A 24875-nucleotide genomic window follows, 5' to 3' on the forward strand; every position below is an offset into this window, starting at 1 on the left:
GCAGGGTGGAGGGACAGCACAGGAGGGGAAGACCCTTTATGAGGTGGATTGATTCAGTGACTGGGGTAATAGGGATGGATGTGTCAGAGGCAATGCGATTGGCACAGGATAGAGCAGGGTTTAGGGCTGTTGTACACAGGGTCACTTTAAGTCTCAAAGACTTGAATGCACACAACAACAACAACAACAGGGATTAACCTAACTAGAGGCACACAAGACATTTACAAAGAAAAACTACAGAACATTTCTATGAGACACAGTAGAAGATCTAAATAAATGGGAAAATATCCCCTGTTCATGGATAGGAAGACTGAATATTGTGAAAATGGCAATCCTACGTAAAGCAATATCTACATGTTCAACTCAGTCTCAGTTAGGATACCAAGTTCATTCTGCAAGGAGATCAAAAGGGAAACTGTTAAGTTTATTTGGAGAGGAATGTAAACCCCATTAAGTAAACTACTTCTGAAAGAAACAATGACAACAAAAAAAGTGGGAGGCATAGTACTCCTATACAATAGTCAAAACGAAAATAGGACAGCAGTGGTACAATGACAGGCACATGGACCAATGCAACAGAATCAAGAGCACAGTTATTAAATTCTCTATCTATGGTCAACTGCTGCTACCTGCAGAAAGCTGAAATAGGTTCCACATCCATACCAAAAAAAAAAAATCAACTCAAAATTGATCAGAGGCTTGGGAGTAAATCTCAAAATCTTAAAGTTCATAAAGGCAAACTGAGATCAAGCTTAAAGGCCTAATCTATAGTATAAATAGAATGACAAATATAGACAGAAATATACAAGCTGGAGAGGATAAAATTGATGAATACGATCTTCTGAGTGTTTAAAAGTCAGCTCAGTCCTGACTAAGTCTTCAGTTTGGAGGCTCATGTGTGAAGCCATTGGATTCTGAAAGGTGGGCTTTTCTTGTTTTGGTTGAAGGTTGGGTGTGAACTGTTTAGTTGTTTTCTTTTTGCATACAACTGTATGAAAATGGATTGGATTTTCTGGATTTGACTAACAGTAAGCTGTAGAACAGAAGCCTCTAGTTTAGAGCCAATCAATACCTGGAGTACAGGCCTATATGTTTAAAAGTCAGTTATTATGTTTAGAATGAACCTTCTTTTAAGTGGTACAGCACTAGTCTGAGGTAACTTGGGGTTGGTGTGTTACTGAACGCTGTGCCACTAGTGTGTTAAATGTCATCATGGTTGTCCATGGTGAATAGTGTTAGGTGGAGCTACCAGATTAAGACAGACATGGAAACAGGAATGGTATCCACATTGTAAACAACTTGCCTTTGGAAACTCTATGAACTTAGAGAAATAACAATAATTATAAAACAGGGTTTAGGTCTTTTGTTCACAGGGTCCCTATGAGCTGTGTTCAACTGTTCAACACTTAACAACAGAAACAGAATGTTCTAAAGATTAAATATATCTGTGCTCATCAAAAACTTTCTTCAACAGAAAAGAAAGCCTATCAACTAGGAACAAACATTTGGCAATACCATCTCAGGCAAGAGTCTCATGATAATAGCCTACTACAGGGCCTCCAGAAGAAAAAGTCCAACAACCCAATTACAAAATTGGAAAAAGACTTGGAAAGACTTTTCACAGAGGAACACATTCTAACAGCCAACAGTCACATGAATAAATGCTCAAAAGCACTGGCAAATAAAAGATACAGAGAGATGCAAATAAAACCTCAATAAAATACCATCTGTTCCAGTAGCAATGAAAAAGTTTAGCAGGGCAGGAAGCAATAATTGTTGAAGAAGATGTGGAGAGGTGAGAATTCTCATACGTTGTTAGTAGGATTGAAAAATGGTACAACAATCTGGAAGACAGTTTGGAATTCCCTTCATATGACCCAGCTAGTCCACTACTAGGGATATATCCCAATTAAGTTAGAATTGAGACAGAGATATTATTCACTGTCACAAGATCAAGGAAACAGCCCAAATGTCCACTTAGAACTGAATGGATGGGGAAACTGTGGTACATTACACAATGGAATAGTATGCAGCATCATAAGCAAAGATTTGGAAAAATACTGTATAACTTGGGAGAGCCTGGAAAGAATTATGCTGAATGAACTCAGTCTCATAAGGATAAATACTGAATTACATCATTTTTGTAAAAATAGAAAGATAACTAATAAAACATATATGAGGACTTGAGGGGAGAAGGGATGGTAGTAGAGGGTGAGGATGGGTAGGGATGAAACCATAGGTTTACACACTTTGATGAGTCAATCAAGGGGGTGAAGGAAATAGGAAGAATCTGGTGGAGACCTGAAAAGATTTGAAAAGATTGGGTAATGATGGGCAAGGTACAATGGTGATTGATTTTATAAAACATAATGCAGAGAAATGATTGTAGGAAAGTAATATGAATGAAGAATAGTGTGAAATAAAATGTATATGAACTTTGTGATCAAATGTTGCAATAAAATTTTAAACAAAGAAAACAAAGAAAGATTCTCACCACTAGCCCAATTGATAGCATCCTGATAGTTGGATAAGAGGTTGAGATTGTAAGAGTTTCAACTTGTTTGATTAACACTCTTGGCACCAGCAGTCAGGAAATCAAAAGAGAAAGTTAATTAGGAAAATATGTAATCAGGGACCTCTCTGGAGTACTGAAGGGTAAGAATGTCAGTCTAGAGACTAGTTGCACCTGATCCAGGCCATGGTATTTGCCATTATTTGCTATGTATCAGAAAGCGAGACAAGGATGAAGGATGACAGGAGAAGTGATCTCTTTGAGTTGTGGCTGGAGAATAATATTGGACATACCAAGGACTGACAAGAGAGCTAACAGGTGGAGAGAGTGAAACTAAGTTTCTCCTTGGAGGCAAGGGTTTTGAACCTTTGTCTCACATACTTTGGGCATGTAACCAGGAGAGACCAGTTCTTTGAATAAGGGCATCATACTTGCAACAGTGATGGACAGCACAGGAGAAGAAAACCCCAGAAGAGATGAATTGAAACTGTAACTGGGATAATGATGGTTGTTGTGTCAGAGACAGTGAGATTGACTGAGGATATAGCATTGTGCATAGGGTTGGTAGGATTCATAGTTGATCTGATGGTACATAAAAATAACAGCATACTCCAACACATTTGAAAATCTAAAAGAAATGGACATATTCTTAGAAATTCACACCCTATCCAAATTGGAACACTTGAGAAAATCCATCACAAAAAGATGAAACTGAGCAAGTAAAAAAAAACAAAAACAAAAACAAAAACAACACATTAGCAGGACCTCCCAAAAAATGTCCTGACCTAAATAACTTTAATGGTGAAGTCTATAAAACATTCAGAGAAGAACTGTCACTGATTTTACTTAAATTATTTAAAAATTCAAGAAATGAAGGAGCAATTCTAGGTTATTCTATGAAGAAATTCCTGATACCAGAACTAGGCAAAAATATAATGAGAAAAGAAAATGATAGACTACCATCTATCACACTCTAGGCACCTGAAGTAAGGAAATCAAAAGACAAATTGCACTGGGAAAATCTGTTGTCAGGGACCTCTCCAAAAGAATAAAAAGCAATGATGTCAGTCTGGAGATTAAGGCATGGTCTTCACAATTGCTTGCTATACATCAGAGAGCTGGACAATGACTAAGAATGACAGAAGAAGATTTTAAGCCTTCAAATTGTGGTGCTGTGAAAGAGTGCTGAACATAGGTTGGACTGCCAAGAAAACCCATAGATCTGTCTTGGAGAGGGTGAAATCAAGTTTCTCATTTGAGGCTAGGATTTTGAAGCTCCATTTCATATACTTTAGCCAAGAGAGACTGATCCTTGGAGAAGGACATCATGTTAGGAAGGGTAGAAGGGACAACACAGGAGAGGAAGACATTGTATGAGATAGATTGATAAAGTGACTGGGGCAATGGGGGTTGATGTATCACAATTAGTGTGAGACTGGCTCAGGACAGGGAAGGGTTCAGAACTGCTGAACATAGGATTGCTATGGGTAGCATGTAGCTTGACAGCACATAATAACAACAACAATCTCTCATGAATCTTGACACAAACAACTTTAACAAAATCTCAGCCAATACAATTCAGCAGTAAATATATATTTTTTTAAAAAAATCATCATGATCAAGTATGATATGCAACAGGCATGCGAGGATAGTTCAATAGGACCAAAAAAATTTATCATAATCCCTCACATGAATATAGAAAAGGAAGAAGATCACATTATCATATCTTGATGCAGAAAGTAATTTTGTCAAAATAAAACAACTCTTCCTGATTAAAATACTTAACAAAATATGAATAAAGGGGCATTTTCTCCAAATAATTAAAAGATTATGTGAAAAAATAAGAACCAACATAATTCTTAATGGAGAGAGACTAAAGGGATTTTCTTTACCAACAGGGACCAGGCAAGGATGTCTTGGAAGAAATATAGCCAACATGCTCTTTAGAGAAGTCCATCTCCCATGATTTGGGCATATAGTTAGGAAAGGCTAATCTTTTGTTAAAGATACCATTTTTGAAAATGTTAATGGTCAGCAAAGGTAAAGAATATCCTAAAAAATGGATAAAAAAATTACTGTATATTGATTCAAATATATCAGGAATGATGAGCATGGCACAGGACAGGGCAAAGATGAAATCTATTATTCATAGTGTGCTATGACTTGCACTCAACTCAATGCATCTAACCCAACCAAAGCCATCTGCATGTTCATTGCAATAAAATACAGATACCAATGTCATTCTTTGTTATTACTGTTGTTGTCAGGTGCCATTGAGCCAAGTATGACTCATAACAATGCTACGAAAAAAGATCAGAACCCTGTTCTATCCTACACCATCTTCACACTGACGCACAAAAGCCCATTGCAACTGTCACTGTGTCAATACACCTAACTGAGGATCTTCCTCTCCTTCACCAACCCTCCACCCTTCCCAGCATCATGTCCTTCTCCAAGGAATGGTGTGTCAAATGTCATCTTTAAGGAGAGAGAAAAGGTAATTTCAATATTATTTGGAAAGGGAAGAGATTTCAAATAAACAAAGGCTTCTAAAAAATAAAAACAAAGCTTTTGTTGCTATTATGTGCCAATGAGTCTGCTATTACTCATAGTGACCCTAGGTACATTAGCTCTGAATCTTGCCCTATCCTGTGCCAACATCACCTGACCGCATTGCCACAGTCACTGTTTCAATCCATCTGTCCAGAGCCTTCTGATATGTGTTGACTTATACCGTCCAAGCATGACGTCCTTCTCTAAGAAATGGTACCTCCTGACCACATGCCAAAAATATATGGCAGAGTATTTAAAAATCCTTGCCTTCCAGGAGCAACCTGGTTCCACCATCTCCAGGACAAACCTATTTATATTCTTTGGCAGTCCCTGGTATGTTCAACACTCTTCTCCAACACCACAGCTCATATGTCTGTCAAGTATGTTAGTATAAAGATTTGAGCACACCATATCCAAGTCATGGTCTTTTCAATTACTTCCAATGAATCTGCATGACAGAATAAGAATTCATGCCTTTGAATTGTGATGTTGGGAAAAGTATTGAGTATTCACGAACATCACAAGAACAAACAATTCTGTATTGAAGGAAGAGCTACCAGGATACTCCTGAGATGTAAAGATGGTGAAATTTCATCTCAAATACTATGGGCATATTGCCAAGAAGTTTCAGTCCTTGTAGAAAAAAAATAGTATACCAAGAAATGTGCAGAATCAGTGAAAGAGAGGAAGACCTTTAATATGATAAATTAATACAATTATGGTAATAACAGACTTGAGAATGGCAGATATTGTGAGAATGGGGCAGGATTGGTCAAGGCTCAAATCTGCTATTCAAAGAAGATATAAGGATTTCCCAGGATCATATGTCTTGAAGAGTACTAGCAAATTCCGTCTGGAATAAGTTTTCCCAGACACATGAACAGCAGATAAGAGAGAAAAGAAAGTTTATTAAGAGTAAAGAAGAGTTTATTGAGCAGAGCTCACTGTCAGAGAAGCAGACAACAGGTCTTCTTCAGACCGAGAAAGATGATGGTTTCTGGTAAGAATTAACTATTTAAGGGGTTCCTCATCCTTCTTCTGTGGCCACATGTGGTTGGTGGTGAAAGATAAATATATATATGAAAGTCTTCTCAACCTGTGGTGTTTTACAGACTGGAAGAAAAGCTGATAAGGAAATGGTGATGTTTGGTTTATACATACTACAATAATACTGCAGTTTGCTACAGGAGCCCTAGTTTTCTTTGTCATCATGTTGACTTTGTTCTCTCTGACCTAAGAAATAGAGTCTCTAAGAGTCTCAGTCAACCTGAAGGCACCTAACCACAAATGTCTCTGGGTGGTACAAATTATTTAAAGCCTGGCAACTAACTAAAAGTATGAAGGTAAAATCCACTGAGGGGCACATAAGAAACCAGGTCAGGTTGGTGATCTACTTCTGGAAGGCCCTTGAAAACCCCACATAGAAGCTATGATTACTCTGAGTTAGAGTGGACTAATAACAATAGGAAGTCAAGAGAAGCCTGAGAAATCCCAAGACAAGGAAGCAAAACTTTTACACATTTTCAATGTTTATATTTGACAAATCAACATTTTCATAATTGTGAAAGCTTTGTTGTTATTGTTTGCCATTGAGTTGGGATTGACCCATTGTTGACCCTCCACCAGGTTTTCAGAGGAAGAAAAGCACACCAAAGTAGATTGCCCATTCTTCTAACACAGAGGAGCTGGTGGATTTGAACTAGATAGCTTTAGGATTACAGAGCAACTTCTTACAACTAAGCAATATAATTATATTCTGGGGAATTATAGGGTTTGTTTATCAATATCAATTCACAGGGATCTATATCTTTGTGGTTTATAAATAGAAGTGTAAAATGGATTAAGATGATAAAGAACTTCTTACAATGCTGTCACTTTAACTATTTCACAGATGCATTTAACTGGTCCAGGGACAGGTTCTACTGAGGTCTAAAAGTGTAATCCACATCCCAGACTCCAAAAATCACACAAATGGTGAAACAGGGATTAGAAAAACATGATTTGTGTCTATGTTACCTGTGTAGTGACAGACAGGGATAATTTATGCAATATGCTAGGTAATCACAGGCTTACTTGTTCTTACTGATCGTTCTTTAATCAACAACTGCACACTTTTTCACCTCCGCACAGATACTGTTTTCTGATTCCTCAGCACCTTCTTATAAATTTGAAGCTTCTTTTCAAATTTTTAATGGCTAAAAAAAAATGGATTACTCACTAAGCAAGCAAAGCACATCCTTACTTGTGCTTGATTACCGTTGTGACCAGTTTCAATTATTTTTCATTCTCTGAAACTGTTCACCACAAATTAGTAAGCACAAGTAAAGCTATACTTACTTATATTTATTATTAGATAATGAGCTCCTAATTAGAGGGTTCAGAAGTATCTGTGCTTGGCTTTTAATTCTTTGCGATCACACTCAGAATTTTTACTTTTTGAACAAAGTCAAAGGGGACAATGGAGTTAGGGATTCATCCCTCGCTCACATACTGTCTTATTACACTCTGTCTCCCCTCCTTGGCTGGCTGTTTCTCTCTCCCCTAATACCTGTGGCTACACCAGTTCCTTTCTTCCCCTCATTCACTTTACAGCCTCCTTCCTTAGCACAGGCCTGTGTGCAGAAGCAAGGAAGGTCACAGTTAGGTGCATACAACCTCATTGGCAGTATGTATGTGGTAGGTATGGTGGCAGCTATCCAAACTTCAAGCCAGAAAAAAACTGAGCATGTGTGACAGTTGTGGGCAAAGCAGAGTTTATGATTTTGCTAAAATCCAGTCTCTCACAGCTGTGACCCAGAGACCAAATGAGCCTCATAAGATTCTCACAGGGTAAGTATTGGCCAATAATCAGTTGGAAGAGATACACCTTATGTAACTCTGCTATATACTGGTTCCTTCCAGGGCAGCACATATGGGTCTGGTGGCTGACAGGAAAGGGGACCCAGCAGTCTTGGGGAAGAGGGAGCTTGGGCACCTGTAAAAATTTATACTCACACTGTGAGTATCTTGGTGCTCAAGGGGCACTCCTTTATACCCACCTTATGCCTGCCTAGAGTGAACTCCTTTTGCTCCTTTCAACTTTTCTGAGTATTGCATCTCTTATGTCTCTTGTGATTTGTTCAAGTTATTTTGTAAAGAAATATGAATTGGGTCCTTTTTATGAGTCCTAATATGAATATATGTTCTGAGTTTGTATTTAAAGTAGACACTGTACAATATAAAGACAAGTAGTAAAATTCACGGTGATAATTTATATTTTGTTTTATCTTAAATTAGAATGATATTGAATACCAATTCAAAATGAAACAAAACAAAAAACACCATGCCCAGAGAAATTGAAGAAAAGACAAAATGCTTAAACAAGGAAACTTTTTATTCTGGTACATTTAATGGAATTTTTTCATTATTTTTAAACAAGGATCTGATCATTGATATTTTGCTCTGCACTCGGCAAATTACATAGCCAATCTTAGCTGAAATTTATTATTCATGGTTGAATTGATATTCCAGACTGCAAGACCTCCTGTTAAAGAGAGAATTGACCTCAAATATACCTTCTTTCCACCATATATGTTCAACGGCTGATTTTAACACTTTATCTCAAAAACAGACACGTTTTTTTTTCCTGAACAAAAGTCTTGAGAATATCACAGCAAGACTAAATATAGAGTTCTTAGCAAAGCTATTCTAGTTGTTTTTGAAATGCTTACATTATTGGAAAGATCATAGCAAATTTCAGAAGGCTTTCCATAAAAACAGCTCATTTTACTTTCCATACATGCACAATAAATGTTAATGGATAGACAAGTAATTTAAAATTGGTTTTTGTTTTCTGTTGTTGTTATTGTTAGATGCCATCAAGTTGAGTATGATTCATAGCAACCCTATGAACAAAAGATCTGAACCTAGTCCTGTCCAGAGCATCCTCACACTTTCTGACAAACAGGAGTCCATTGTAGCAGTCACTGTGTCAATCCACCTGGTTGAGGGTCTTCCTCTTCTTTGCCGACCCTTCACCCTTCCCAATATCATGTCCCTTTCCAAGGAATAGTACCTACCAGTAGTATGTTTAAAGTAAGTGAGGAAAAGCCTCATCATTCTTGCCTCCAAAGAGCACTCTGGCTGCACATTCTCCATGATATTTCTCTTTGTTTTCTTGGCCATCTGTGGAATGTTCAGTGCTCTTCTCCAATACCACAGCTCAAAGATGTCAATTCTTTTTCTGTCATACTTATTAATTGTCCAGGTCCCGGATGCATAGCTAGTTATCAGAAAGACTATGGCCTGGATCAAATGTACTTTAGTCCTCAAATAATTTGGAAAGGTCCCTAACCGCCAATTTTTCCAGTGCAATGTGTCTCCTAATTCTCTAACTACTCATACCAAGGGTGTTAATTGTGTGCCCAAACAAGATGAAGCTGTTGACAGTTTCAATCTCTCCATCCATCATGGCACTACCTATAGGTCCACTGGTAAGAATACTTGTTTTCTTGATATTGGGATGCAATCCATACTGAAGACTACATTCCTTGATCATCTACAAGTGCTTCAAGTCACACTCACTTTCAGTAAGCAAGTATGTGTTATCTGCATAAAGCAGGTTAATGATGAGTCTACCTCCAATCCTCATGCCACATTCCTCTTCACAGAGTCCAGCTTCTCGGATAATATGCTCAGCATATAGACTGAATAGCTATGGAGATAGAATATAACTCTGACACACTCTTTTCCCAATTCCAAACCATGTGGTACTCCCCTACTCTGTACACACAACAGCCTCCTGATCTAGGTATCGAGATCTCATCAGCACCATCAAGTGCTCTGGGATTCCCATTCATCTTCATGTCAACCACTACTCATCATGGTCCACAAAGTCAAATGCCTTTACATATCAATAAAACACTAATAGACATTCTTCCGGTATTCCTTACTTTCAGCCAGGATCCATCTGACATCAGCAATAATATCCCTGCTGCCATGGCCTCTTCTAAGTGCCCTTTGAACTTCTGGAAATTCCCTATCTATACTGATCCAGTCATTTTTGAATGATCTTCTGCAGGATGTTGCTTGCATGTGATATAAATGATATTATTCGATGATTTCCGCACTCAGTTGGATCACTTTTTTGGGAATAGGAACCAATATGGACCTCTTCCAATCCATTGGCCAGACAGCCATCCTGCATATTTTCTGGCATAGGCTGCTGAGTGCATCCACAGTTGCATCTATTAATTGAAACAAGTCAATTAGGGGTTTTTTTACCTCTATTTTATTAGTTTTAATGAACGTTTACAGAGACTTTGAATTTCCATTCATTCTGTTGCACTTTTATCCCTGCCCAACCTCCCACACCAACTTTACTCTTCTTGAAAAGTAAAACATTCTTTCATTGTTACACAATCCCTCCCCCCCCAATCCACTCCACTATACAGCCTTTGTTTTGAAAAGTAAAATTCAATTATTGTTATATAATCTTTCCCCTTAAGTCTATACCACTATACAGCGATAATTCTGGACTCCTGTCATGACAATAATATCTAATGATATATCATTTTTAAATAGTTCTCTCCCTCATCGGTTTCAATGCAGTATACAAAATTTATCCCATCTTTTTTAGTCTCCCCCCAAACCCTGATGTCAATCCCATTTTACAACAGTGGCACTATGCAATATTTGTCCTTTTGTGACTGAGACACTTCACTCACCATAATGTCCTTCAGGGTCACCCATTTTGTATAAGATTTCATGAGTTCCATTGTGTGAATATACCAAAGCTTCTCTATCCATTTGCTTCTTGATGGGCACTTAGGCTGTTTCCAACTCTTTACTAATGTGAACTAAGCTGTAATTAACATGAGTGTGTGTATATATGTTTGGGTGGCAGTTATTGTTTATTTGGGGTATATTCCCAGTAGGGGAATTGCTGGATCAAATGGTATTTCTATTTGAAACTTTTTGGGAAGGCTCTATACAGCCTTCCATAGTGGTTGCACCATTTTACACTCCCACCAACAGTGAATAAGGGTTCCAGTTTCTACACAACCCAGCAATTCTACTACTGGGAATACACCCTAAAGAAACCAGAACCACCACCCAAGCAGATATATGGACACAGATCTTTATTTCAGCTTTGTTCACAATAAAAAATAATTGGAAACAACCCAAGTGCCCATCAATAAACGAATGGATAGAGAAGCTCTGGTATATTCACACAATGGAGTACTATGCTGCATTGAAAAACAAGAAACTTCTGAAATATTATTCAAAATGGGTGACCCTGAAGGAGATTACTCTGACTGAAATATCTCAGTCAAAAAAGGACAAACATTGTATCATGTCACTGTTGTAAAATGGGACTGACATTCAGGTTGAGGTTCTCAGTAAAGAAAGAGGAGATAATGAATACTGCAATGAAACAGATGAGGGAGGTAATTATTTGAAAGGGATATATGATTAACTATTATTGTCATGACAAGAGTTTAGAATGAAGATTGTATAGGGGAGTAGATGGATTGTAAACCAATGAAAAAACTTTACTTTTCAAAGAGAAGAGTGAACTGAGGGGACGTGTGGGCAGCGAGAAAAGCGCAACAGTGAATGGATGGAAATCCAAAATATCTGTAAACTTTCATTATAATTAGTAAAAAAAATCGTTATTATGTACTGGCAAAAAAAAGTCAATAGAGGGTCAACTTTGAGTAAATTCCAAGTCAATGGAAATGAGTACTCAATTCTCTCGATTCAACTTAATTAGAGCAAATACTTGAAATTACATTTACAAACAAAATAATAAGGAAGAATAGTACAAATTATCTACCTGAAACAAAATATTGATGCTCAAACCAAATAATCTTTCTTTGAGAGCACAACTTCATAAAAATTAAATAAAAGAACGATCATTTTAATACAAAATAAATTTTTCAAATTTCTACAAAACTAGTGTTTCAGATCAAGATCTAACTTGAAAAATAAATGAGAATACTTTTAAAAGATTTATTTCTTCCCTGCTTAATGTTTCTCTTTTTCTATATATTCATTCTGACAATAGTGATCATAGTAATGGAGTGCTTGTGATGTACAATGCACATCTCTAACGTTTTCATGCATGATTCTTTTAAAGTTACAATTGTATTTTTAAAAACACTTTATTCCTCACTTAGAGCTGAGGAAACTCTGGTTACATTGTTGTGCTTGTGTTAATAAGAGCCTGAGCAGGGATTTGAACTAACACAAGAAAGACTGGGAGAGTAAACTTAATGGCTAGAAGAAATCTATAAAGACAACAGAGGAGACACATCTGGAATTTAGAAACTTCAAATGCAATAAAGTGTTTTGCAATTATGTAAAATTAGGTAAAAAATTCTGGAAAGTAAGCATCTTGTTTTAAAAAAAATTCTTTCTTATTAAACCTTTACCTACTTAGGAGAACCTTCCTTCATAGACAAAAGGATGTAGAAAAGCTAATTTCCAAGAATGTGTTTACTGCATTTCCTATTTCAATAGAATATCCAATTCCAGAAATATTTTTCCCAGAAATAAAGGCACTTTAACTGGAAAAGTTACAGAATCTGCAGAGCAGAAACGACAAGTAGAAGGAAGCATCCATTATTTTCACTGGTAATTGGCTACAAAGTGCTGACCCTAAGAGGCCAAGCTCCAATAAAGCAATTATTTGCCAAAAATCTTAATAAGAATTACATTAATTCCCCTCATGCGTCTAAGAAGAAAGCTTCTTTGACAGTTCCAATCAAGGACAAATGCACAGCTTCAGACTACTTGTGGTTCAGGTTACACACCTTTCTTCTGATCTTATGTTGTGATTATGAATGTAAGCAGTATTGTCAGAACCTAAACATCACTAACTGCGACAACATAAATCATCTCCATTGGTAAATGCAATTTCAGGTTCTCATACAGTCCATACTATTTTAAACTCATATTCCATTATTTCACAATATGCCTGATCTCAATATCAAGTCGGGTGGCTTGATAGAGCAACTGGGTCAGCGTTCACATCAACATGTCTTTACTGACTGAACTCCCACAGGAACATCGAAGTATGTTTTTATGACATATCTTAGTTTCTCCCCTCACTCTGCCCCAGTTTTTACTGTTTTCCTCACGCCAGCGTATGGCACAAAGTTATGACTGCACATTTGAAATTCACTCAAATCCACCTGCTGCTCCATGGGAGAATGGTCAATTTCCTCCTGTGGGATTTACTGCCTCTAAAAACCCACTGGAGGATCAACTATGGGTTGGTTCCACAACAATAACAGATGGCAATGAGTATAATCAGGCAGGGAGGGACTGGTCAGCCATCTCCTTTCCTGAACCAGAACGACAGCATGACCTTTTCACTCCAAAGTTTGTTCTTTTAAAGACTGAATTACAAAACCAAGTTCTCTTCCATTTCATGCTTAAAGGTTGCAATCTATCAAGGGATCTTAAAAATAAACAGCTGCAGGGCACTCTAAATACCTAGACATTTCATGCAAAATTGTATGCATAGATGAGGGGAATGTGCATTTTTCATAGAAAGAGTCAAAGTTGCAATTACCATATTGACCTTTCATTGACTCTTCCCATGTTGGGCCTTCTTTTTCAGTTCATTGTACATTCTATTTCTACTCTCCACATCTTTCTTCAACCCTCTAATGCCTGCCTATTTTCACAGTAGTAGTCTTACGCAGTATCTATCTTTTTGTAACTGAGTTATTTTATTCTGCATAATGCCCTCTAGACTCACCCATGTTCTGTAGTATTTCATGAATTCATTATTCTTAAGTATTCCATTGTATGAATGTACTACAATTTCTCATTTGTTGTTGGGCATTTGGACTGTTTCCATTTCCTTGCTATTGTGATTAATGCTTGTGATAAACACAGGGGGGAGGGGTGTGTGTGTGTGTGTGTGTGTGTGTCTACTTTTGTCTTGACTCTGATTTCCTTGGGGTATATTTCTTGTAGTGGGTTGTATGGTATTAATACATTCACCTTTTTGAGGAAATGCTAAACAGTGTTTATAGTAGTTGAATCATTTTTCACCCCCACTATTGGTTCATGGAAAGTTCCAATTTCTCTACATCCTCATCAGCATTTATTTTTTACATTTTAAAGAATTCAAAATTATTTCTTTTATAAGCTTTTTTGTTGCTGTTGGGTTAAGATGATATCTCATTGCTATTTAGATTTGCATCTCTCTTACAGCTAGTAATTTTTAAAAATTTCCTCATGTGTTTGTTAGCCATTCTGATATCCTCCTATGTGAAGAGACTTCTCATGCATTTTTTCCCAATTTGTAAATGAGTTATTAATCATTTTCTTGTGAAGGCATAGTAGCGTTCTGTAAATTTTAGTTACAAGTTCTTTTTCTTTTCTTTTTTTTTTTTTTTTACAAGTTCTTTTTCTGAATGTCATTGCTAAATATGTTTTTCCAGTCTGTGGACTTTCTTATCACCCTATTTACAAACTTTTGTGAGGTATGTAAATATTTGACTTTTAAAAAAAAAAGTCTTATTTTTCAATTTTATCCTCTCCTTGTTGTATGCTTTTGGTTGTATTTGCAAGCCTATTTATGCCATAAACTAGGGCTTTTAAATATATTTCTATTTTTTCTTTGTTCTTTATGGGGTTTGGTTTCCTCTTAAGTAAAATCCACTTTGAGTTTGTTTTTGTGTATGTGGTAAAGTATGAATAATTTTTTCTTCATGTAGATGTCCAATTTTATTGATATTATGAAATGGATTGACTCAGTGACTAGAGTAATAGGCGGAGGTGTATCAAAGACAATAAGGTTGGTTCAAGATAGAGCAGGGTTCAGAGCTGTTGTATATGGAGTCATTATAAGTCACAGGTGACTTGATGGCACATAATAATAATTTGTTACTAGGGAGCACTAGTGGCTGAGTAATAGGTGCTATAATCTTGAAGACAAGTAGTTCAAATTCACCAGTTGTTCAGCTGGAGAATGATGAGCAATCTCCTCCTGTGCAATTAACTGCCTCTGAAAACCCACAGGGAGGGTCAGCTATGGGTCAGTTCCAACTCTATGGTACAGAACAACATTTGTTACTGTTGCCCTTGGGTTAATGTTATGTGCTATCAAGTCACTTGAGGCTCATAGTGACCCTATGTGCAACAGCTTTGAACGCTGCTTTATCCTAACCCAACCTTGTTGTCTCTGACACACCTACTGCCATTACCCCATGACTAAATCAATCCATCTCATTAAGAGTCTTTCTCTCTTACATTGTTCCTCCACCTCCCCAAGCATAATGTTCCTTTTCAAGGACTGGTCCCTCCTTGCAACATGCCCAAAGTTTGTCAAACAGAGCTTCAGAATCCTTGCCTCCAAGGAAGAGCCTGGTTTCACCCTCTCCAGGTTGAATCTGTTTGTTCTCTTAGCAGTTCATGATATATGCAATACTCTTCTCTAGCATTACAGCTCAAAGGCATAAATTCTCCTTCTATCATCATTGTCCTGCTTTCTGATGAATAGCACATAATTGTGAAGACCATACCCTGGATCAGGCACATCTTAGTCTCCAGAATGACATCATTGCTCTTTAGTACTCTGGAGATGTCCCTGACAGCAGACTTTCCCAATGCAATTTATCTTTTGATTTCCAGCCTACTGGTACCAAGAGTGTTGATTGTGGAGCCAAGCAAACTAAAGCTGTCAACAATCTCAATCTCATCACCATCTATCATGATGCTACCAATTTGACGAGTGTTGAGAATCTTTGTTTTCTTGATGTTGAGCTTTAGTCCATATTTAAGGCTGAAGTCCTTGACTTTCTGCACCAACTGCTTCAGATCCTCCTCAGTTTCTGCAAGCAAGGTTGTGTCATCTACACAACACAGGTTGTTGATGAGTCTTCCTCCAGTCCTGATGCCACGCTTCTCCTCATAAAGCCCAGCCTTCTGGATGATCTGTTCCACATATAAATTGAAGAGGATGGTATACCAGTTGATGTATTTCAGCTAATGGATGCTGCCCTGGATATGCTCACCAAGTTGTGCCAAGAAATCTGGAGAACAACCACTTGGACAACTGACTGGAAGAGATCTATATTTATTCCCATCCCAAAGAAGGGTGACCCAGCCAAGTGTAGAAACCATAAAAAAAGACCATTGATTTCACATGCAAGCAAGGTTCTACTGAAGATTATCCAAAAAATGACTGGAACAGCATATCAGCAGAGAATTGCCAGAAGTCCAGGCTGGGTTTAGAAGGGCTTGTGATACTAGGGATATTGTAGCTGACGTCAGATGGATCTTAGCTGAAAGTAGGGAATACCAGAGGAATGTCTATCTGTGTTTCATTGATTATGCATAAGTGGTTGTTTGACTGTGTGGATCATAACAATCTGTGGTTACCTCTGAAAAGAATGGGAATTCCAGAACACTTGATTGTGCTAATGTGAAACCTATACTTAGACCAAGAGGCAGTCATCAGAACAGAGCAGGGAAACACTGCATGGTTCAAAATTGGGAAAAGTGTATGTGAGGGATGTGTCCTGTCTCCATACCCTTTCAACCTATATGCGGAACAGATTACCTGGGAGGCTGGGCTCTATGAGGAGAAGTGTGGTGTCAGGATTGGTGGAAGATTCATCAACAATCCGTGCTATGCAGATGACACAACCCTGCTTGCTGAGACCGAGGAGGACCTGAAGCGCTTGCTGCAGAGGGTCAAGGACTGTAGCCTCCAATATATTGAGGCTCAATGTCAAGAAGACAAAGATTCTCACCACTGCCACTGGAAAGGCAGCATCAGGATGGATGGTGAAGAGATTGAGATTGTTAACAACTTTAGTTTGCTTGGCTTCATGCTCAACACTCTTGGCACCAGTAGCCAGGAAATCAAAAAGTGCATTGCGATGGGAAAGTCTGCTGTTCAGGAACTTTCCAAAGTACTGGAAAGCAATGGTGTCACTCTGGAGACTAAGGTGCATCTGATATAGGCCATGGTCTTTGCAATCACTTATTATGCATCAGAGAGTTGGACAATGACTAGGAAGGATAGAAGGAGAATTCTTTGAGCTGTGGTCCTGGAGAAGAGTATTGAATGTACCATGGACTGCCAAGAAAACAAACAGATTCAACCTGGAGAGTGTTAAACCAGGCTGCTCCTTGGAGGCAAGGATTCTGGGGCTTCTAACATACTTTGGACACGTCCAAGGAGGGACAGGTCCTTGGAGGGGGACATAATGCTTGGTAGGGTGGAGGGACAGCACAGGAGGGGAAGACCCTCTATGAGGTTGATTGATTCAGTGACTGGGATAATCGCGATGGGTGTGTCAGAGGCAATGTGATTGGCCCAGGATTTAGGGCTGTTGTACATAGGGTTGCTATGAGTCGCAAACGACTCAACGGCACATAACAACAACAACAGCAATGGAGATAGGACACTTCCATGGTGTACATCCCTTTCTGATTTTAAACAATGCAGTGTTTTTTTGCTCTGTTCTGCTGACTGCCTCCTGCTCCAAGAATAGATTTCTTATTTTCTTAAATAATTTTTTATTCTAATTGTGATTTTAACAAAAGTTTACAGAAAATTTAGATTTTCATTCATTGTTGCACATTTTACTCCATTCCCTCTATCCCCTTCCCCAATTTGACTTCTTTTTTGTATTAGTTTATTTATAAATTTTGAATACATTTTTTTCAAGAACAGATTTTTCCAATTTCCCTCATCCCCCCATCTATCAAATTGTGCACCTCCATGATTAATCTCCCCCTCACCCTTCACATCCTCATCCCTTTGCTCACATCCTTCTATCTTCTTTTAATGCTTTCTGAATCACTTAATATTCTGCCCAAGGCATCCTTAAGTATTGGAACTCGAGGCTTGAATTTGTTCTTCAGTTTCTTCAGCCTAAGAAATGCCAAGTGAGTTGAGCCCTTTTGATTTTCTGACTCTAGCTATGTTTTACACATTTCATTATAAAACTTGGCTGTGTCTTCCCATGTTGCCCTTTGAAATTTTATGTCCAGCTCCTTAATTTCTTGATTTCTTTCCTGTACTTTGGCTTCTTGGAGCTCTAGCACAATATTGAGAGTCTCATTTGACATGCGTCTTGGTCTTTTCTTCCTCCTCTCTCTTTGCAATGATCTTTTGCATACTTCATGGGTGATAGTCTTTAGATCCTCCCACAGCTCATCTAGTCTTTGTTCATTAGTATCTAAGGTCTCAAATCTATCCTGAGATGATTTTGAAGTTCGAGTGGGATAGACTCAAGATCCATTTTGTTTGGGAATTTTAATGTAGGGATATCGGTTTAAGATCTGACTGTCTAAAGGAGGAGTTTAGAAAACCTGTGCAGGGAGCAATGGAGGAGCAATATTGTCACAGGGATAGTTTGGCTTGGTTTGGAATGTCAGTGCTCTGTGGTAAGAGTGCAGAAGTATCTGTCTATTGCACTTAGCCCTTTGATTCTTTTAAGTTAATCAGTCTATATCTGAAGTCTGTTCTACAGATCGGTAAATATGGCCCATTATTTTGTAAGGGTGTTTCTTTTGCTTTGAGAAATTTCACAGTATCTCACCAACTCTACATTTACCAGACCCTCTCACTGGAAGTGGGATCATTCAAAGTGTCTTTGTTGGTATCTTTGTACCCAGCTTAAGATGTTACACGCTGCTCACTGTAAGCCTGCTCAGGTGCAAAGTTTGTTGTTGTTTTCCACCCTTTCCTGGGCAATTCTCTTCAGTATTATGTCTCACTTGCCTGGGTGAAGCATTACTCAGGTATTCATGTTCAGCTGGATGAGGAGAAAAAAGAAAACAGTATATGTATCCCTTCCTGCGATGACAGGTCTACTCTTGTTTTGGTCCATGATGTTAATAAGAATTGTCTATTTTTTCTAGTATTATTTTTCTAATATCATTTCTCCTGGTAATTTTTTATCTCCCTACATTTTTCTAGTCTCTGGATGCTCACCTTGGCCATGGCTGGGATTTAGTTAGAACATCTCTGTGTCCCCATTGGGGATTGACAAGTCCTTAAGTCCATCTGTGCCTCAAGCACCATTGGAAGTCCTCAGTCCCCTTTCCTATCTACTATTGTTTCTTCTGTGTTGATGATCAGTAAGAATATTTATTTCATTCTGTATTTGAATCATCAAAAATTCATACCAAAGATCTACCATGAGCTTAAAATAAACTATAAGAGTAGTAAGCAAATCAGCTAGAACATTTTATTAATTTTGGTGAATTATAATGATGGTTTTCTATAAATAAGCAAGCAATGGCAGTGCTGAGATGAACCAGTTCTACAAGTCATTTGAAACTAGAGAAGATAAGATTTTTCTACTAGACTAGATTTTAGGCATATAAAAAAACAGATAAAGAGGTCAAGAGTCTTGAAGCACTTTTTCTAAAGTAAGTAAGTGCAGTCAACAGTTTTCCATGACCAGAGAAAATGGAGTAAATATAATGGAGATGATCATGAGTTCAGTTTGGAGTGCCTTGAGTTTGATAATATCTAGTCAGACTGTTTTATATGGAGCTCTGGTGGCCTAGCGGCAAGAATCTGTGCTGCAACCCTAGAGGCACAAGGTTGAGGCCACCAATTGCTCTGTGGCAGAAACATAGTGAGTTTCCTCCCATGTGATTAACTGCTTCTGAAAATCCATAGGAGGATCAGCTATGGGCTGTTTCCCACTCGATGGCACACAACAACATCAGCAACAACAACAACTGCCTTGTAGGGAATCTGGATAAGTAATTACAAGAATTTGGAATCTAGGAGAAATATTTGGGTCACTTATATAATTTGGGGAATTATAAATACATCAATATTATTTAAAGTCCTGTGATAACATAAAATCTCTTAAGAGAGAAGGTAGCTAGATGATAAAAGAAGGAAAAAACAGAGAGATATGTTCTTAATCCTTAAACATTAAAGTAATAAGGATCAAGAGAAGAATTACCAAGGAACTGAAAAGAAATTATTAGTGTAAACAGGACGTAAAACAAGGAAATGCAGAATCCTGGACACCAAAATAAGAAACCTTATTAAAGAATTGTAGATGAGAAAACTATGTCTCATACCTCTGATAAATAACAAGCACAACATTGTGTTTGACAGTGTATAGATCATTGTTCAAAGTCTTTGTGTGGAACAGACAAGTTGTACTGACTATTAACCAACAGTTGACGGTGCAATCCTACTCAGGGCACCAAGCAAGAAAATGTTGGAAAATAGCTTCTGGGAAGATCACAGTCAAGAAAATTGTTGATTTCTACTTTGTACACATGAGGTTGCTATGATTTTGACTTTATAACAACACATTTGGATACTTTATTTTGGTTTGATTTACATCATTATTGACCTTGAAGCTTCAATCAGAGGTAAGATGAAAGCACATTTGGAATGAATTTAGAAATTTAAACAAAATCAAAAGATATATAGGAAGTAAATTAGTATAAATGACTCTGTAGAAATGTTTTGCAGCTAACAGAAAGTAGTTTTGGTTTATTTGGGTTTTTTCCCAAGACAACAGAGATAATAGGCAAATATTATATTTCTCAAAATAATGTTCATGCACTGATATAAATGACGACAGGGTTATAGTTTCTGAAGGCTCATCCTTGCGGGTAGAAGGAATGGCATCTAGTAAATACACAGAGGAAAGATTAACTTTAGAAAGGAATATGGGAAGTTCAATCATGTTAGGAAGGCAAAGTATTAGACCATAGACGCTACTAATCCTCACAGTAACCCTGTAGTCTAAAAATACTTTAATAAAGTAGTTTGTAACAATACAGCTGATACTGCTGTCAGAGTAAGAGAATCTGGAGTTCAAATAAGAGGAGTCCAGAACCAAGTCTACCTACCTCCAACACCAGTTATTTTCATCCTTCCCTCAACTAAATTTACTTTAGAAGATAAACTGAGTAGATATTACAAATTTCCACCTATTCAACAATTGTCCCAAGATCCTTTGGTGGTGCCTTTCCCCATCCCTCCTGTCCATAAGTCTAAAACATCCAGATTGTTTCTTCTCCCTCCTGATGATTTAATTTTCTTTTAAAGCCTCATTTGACATCAAGATGTATGTCACAGGGCTCCCAAAACAAAACAAAACAAAAAGACTTTTAAGACAATTAAACTAAACCTTCACATACAACAAGAAACTCCTCTACAGCTTCTTTCAGAAACTTAGGAGCCATAACTAGCAGATTTTCCATGACATACAGATCATAGCATTAAGAGAGAATCCATTCAATTTTGGGTCACTCTGCTTGCCAGGATGGATAAATCAATGCCATATTTTGGTTCTTGTGAGTCAGTTTTCATTTTCTTCATCTTCAGTCTCAACATGCACATGAATAATTGATGATCTGTTCCACAATTGGCACCTCATCTCATTTTGACTGCTGGTGATGTACTTTTCTAACAATTCTTTCTGCCAATATAGGGAATCTATCGGACTGACTGTACAGAATCACTGTGTGCAGTCCATCAATGGAGGTCCATGTGTAAAATCACCTTTATGTTGTTCTTTTTCTTTAAAAAAAATAAGTAAATTACTGAGCACACAAAATTCAGTCACTTCATGTCCAGCCTCATTTGTCACCACGTCTGTACTTTCTGATGACTATTTCTTCCTCATTTTTTCTAGTCATTTTTGCATTACATCCTGATTCCATATTTGGTTAATTTTGTTGTTGTTCTTTTTTCCTTTTAAAAATTTTTTATTATTATTATTATTATTATTATTATTACTACTAGTGTGTGTGCCATCAAATCAGATCTGACTGGTAGGTACAGGGGGAGATTGTCCCTCGTTCTCCAGCACAGCATCTGGTGTCCTTTTTATTCATTCATTGTTGCACACTTTCTTCCCTCCTCCTCCTGATCTTCTTTCTACCCACTAATGTAGTTCACTTATAATGTACCTCTTGTTCAAGATTGATGCCATACATATAATTTGTTACCATATATTCCTTTCAGATCATTCTTCTCCTCATCAACTCAATACAGTATTAATTATCTATACATTATCTAACCCTCCATTTCAGTCCTATTCATAACAGTGGTGTCATTTCATTTCGTCAATTTCAGACTGCTGGATTTTGGCTTTCAAACCAAGTGCTCTCTCTACTCAAACAGCATCAGGAACCCATGGAGTCACACAAGATGAGATCTGAGAACTCTCTCTAATCTCTTTGATCAGGTAACACCTTTCTCCCAGAAGGGCCTCTGCTTGGCTACTTTAATCTCATCTTTTGGGAAAGGATATTTCTCTTCAGTCTCAAATCTACTTCAAGGTCTGGCTTTTAAACCTAGTGATGTCTCCACTCACAGAGCATCAGGAACCCATGGAGCCACACAAGGAGGGCTCCGAGAGCTCTTTCTAATCTCCTTGACACAACATACAAACAAGCATCACTACAGCATCAGATGTAAAAGAGACCAGTCCAGATCTGGGAATTACAGTATAGCCTCAAGCAAAAATCTTTCTCTAGTTGGTACAAGGGATTTAGATTTACATCCTCCTAAGCAAGAAATGGACAATAGCATGAGAAACCAGTAGCAGTGTAGTGCAAGGCATTACAGAAGTGACTGGTGGTCATATTGAGAGGTGGTTGGGGAAGGAAGAGTTTGACCAGGTAGCCAGGTGTGCAAGAAATGGGGAGGTAGCAGGGAAAGGGGAGAGACAAGCCTCATGTGCTAGGGGTGGGTGGGCAGTGAATGTATTTGTTATTTCTGTAAGGGAAGTGTCTTTTACCTCCTAGGTAAAAATTCTCGTCTGTCAAATATTCTTCTGACAGAAAATATCCAAATTGACACAGACTAGAAAGAAGAATTGGCCATCCACTTCTGAAATAAAAGTGGACTTTGAAAACTCTATGTACAGCAGAGCACACTTAGAGGAAATTAACAGATATGGCAACTGAAGCTGAGCCGTCAAATTTGGAAAGACAAAGGCGGAGAAACAGTTGTAAGAAGGATTTAAAAATTGGTAAGTGGAATATGAGAAGCATGAAAGTAGGAAAATGAGACATTGTTAAGAAAGAAATGGAACACATAAATATTTACATATTGGGTATTAGAGATGAATTGGCATGAGACCTTTTGAATCCACACTAATCTGATCTATTATGGTGGAGATGAAAAGGTGAGGAAAACTGGGGTTGATTTTATATTTGAAAAGGTCACTTCTAGATCTATCTTGAAATACAATATTGTGCGAGACAGGATAATATCCATACACAAACAAGGAAGACCTGTTAATTACACTATAATTAAAATTTATGTGCCTACAACCAGAGCCAAGGAGGAGGAAATAGATGATATCTATCAACTGTTGCAGTCAGAAATTGATCGAACATGTAACCAAAAATGCTTTAATAATAATGGGTGACTGGAATGCAAAAGTTGGGAATCAGGAAGAAGGATCAGTAGTCGGAAAACATGGACTTAGTGACAGAAATAAGGCTGGGGATAGAATGATAGAATTCTGGACAATCAATGATATTTTCATAGCAAACACCTTTTATAAGAAACATAAACGTAGGCTATACACATGGATTTCACCTGAAGGAATGCACAGGAATCAGACTGATTGCATTTGTGGATGGAACCGTTGGAGAAATTCAATATCAGCAGCAAAAACTACAACTAACTGTTCATATGTAAGTTCAAATTAAAACTAAAGAAGGTTAAATCATATCCACAGGAATCAAAATTTGACCTTGAGTCTGTCTCCCCTGAGATAAAAACCAACTCAATAATAGGTTTGAGGCCTTGAACACTAATGAACGAAGACCAGATGAGCTGTGGAAAGATAACAAGAATACCATTCATGAAGAATGCAAAAAGTCACTACTAAGAAGGAAGAAGAAGACCAAAATGGATGTCAGAAGAGACTCTGAATATTGCACTAGAGCACCTAGAAGCCAAAGGAAAGGGAAAAAATAAAAAGGGAGCTGAATAGAAGATTTCAAAGGGTTAGTCGGGAAGAAAAAGCAAAATTTTATAATGAATGTGCAAGGAACTGGAGTCAGAAAACCAAAAGGGCCAGACTCACTCAGCATATTTTAAACTGAAAGAACTAAAGAATAAATTCAAGCCATGAGTTGCAATGCTTCCAGATGTTGTGGACATTCCAGAAGCAATAAAAGAAGAAGAAAGGAGTATACACAGTCATTATTAAACGAAAATAATATGGTTAGCTCGGAATTTTAAGAAAAACATATAATCAAGAGGCAATGCTGATGAAGAAGGAAGTTCAGGCTGCTCTGAAGGACGTGGCGACAAATAAGGCTCCAGGAATAGATGGTATACCAATTGATATATTTAAGCAAATAGATGCGGACTTGCATGTGCTCACCAAGTTGTGCCAAGAAATCAGGAGGACAACTACTTGGCCAACTGACTGGAAGAGATCCATATTTATTCCCATTAAAAAAAAAAAAAAGGTGACGTGACAGAGTCTGTAAATTATTGAACAATATCATTAACATCGCACAGTAGCAAAATCCTGCTGAAGATTACCCAGAAAAGGCTTGAAAAGTACTTGACAGAGAACTGTCAGAAATACAGGCTGGGTTTAGAAGAGGCTGTGACAATAGGGACATTATTACCAATGCCAGATGGATCTTGGCAGAAAGCAAATAGTTCATTGACTATGCAAAGGCATTTGACTGTGTGGATCACAATAAACTGTGGCTAACTTTGAGGAAAATGGGAATCTCAGTGTACCTGATCATGCTTATATGAAACCTGTACTTGGTCCAAGAAGCTGTCCTCAGAAAAGAGCAAACGAACACTGCATGGTTCAAAATCAGG

This window comes from Elephantulus edwardii, unplaced genomic scaffold (genome assembly GCF_000299155.1).
Source record: "Elephantulus edwardii isolate Elephantulus edwardi_28Jun2011 unplaced genomic scaffold, EleEdw1.0 scaffold00095, whole genome shotgun sequence".
NCBI classification, from domain to species: domain Eukaryota; kingdom Metazoa; phylum Chordata; class Mammalia; order Macroscelidea; family Macroscelididae; genus Elephantulus; species Elephantulus edwardii.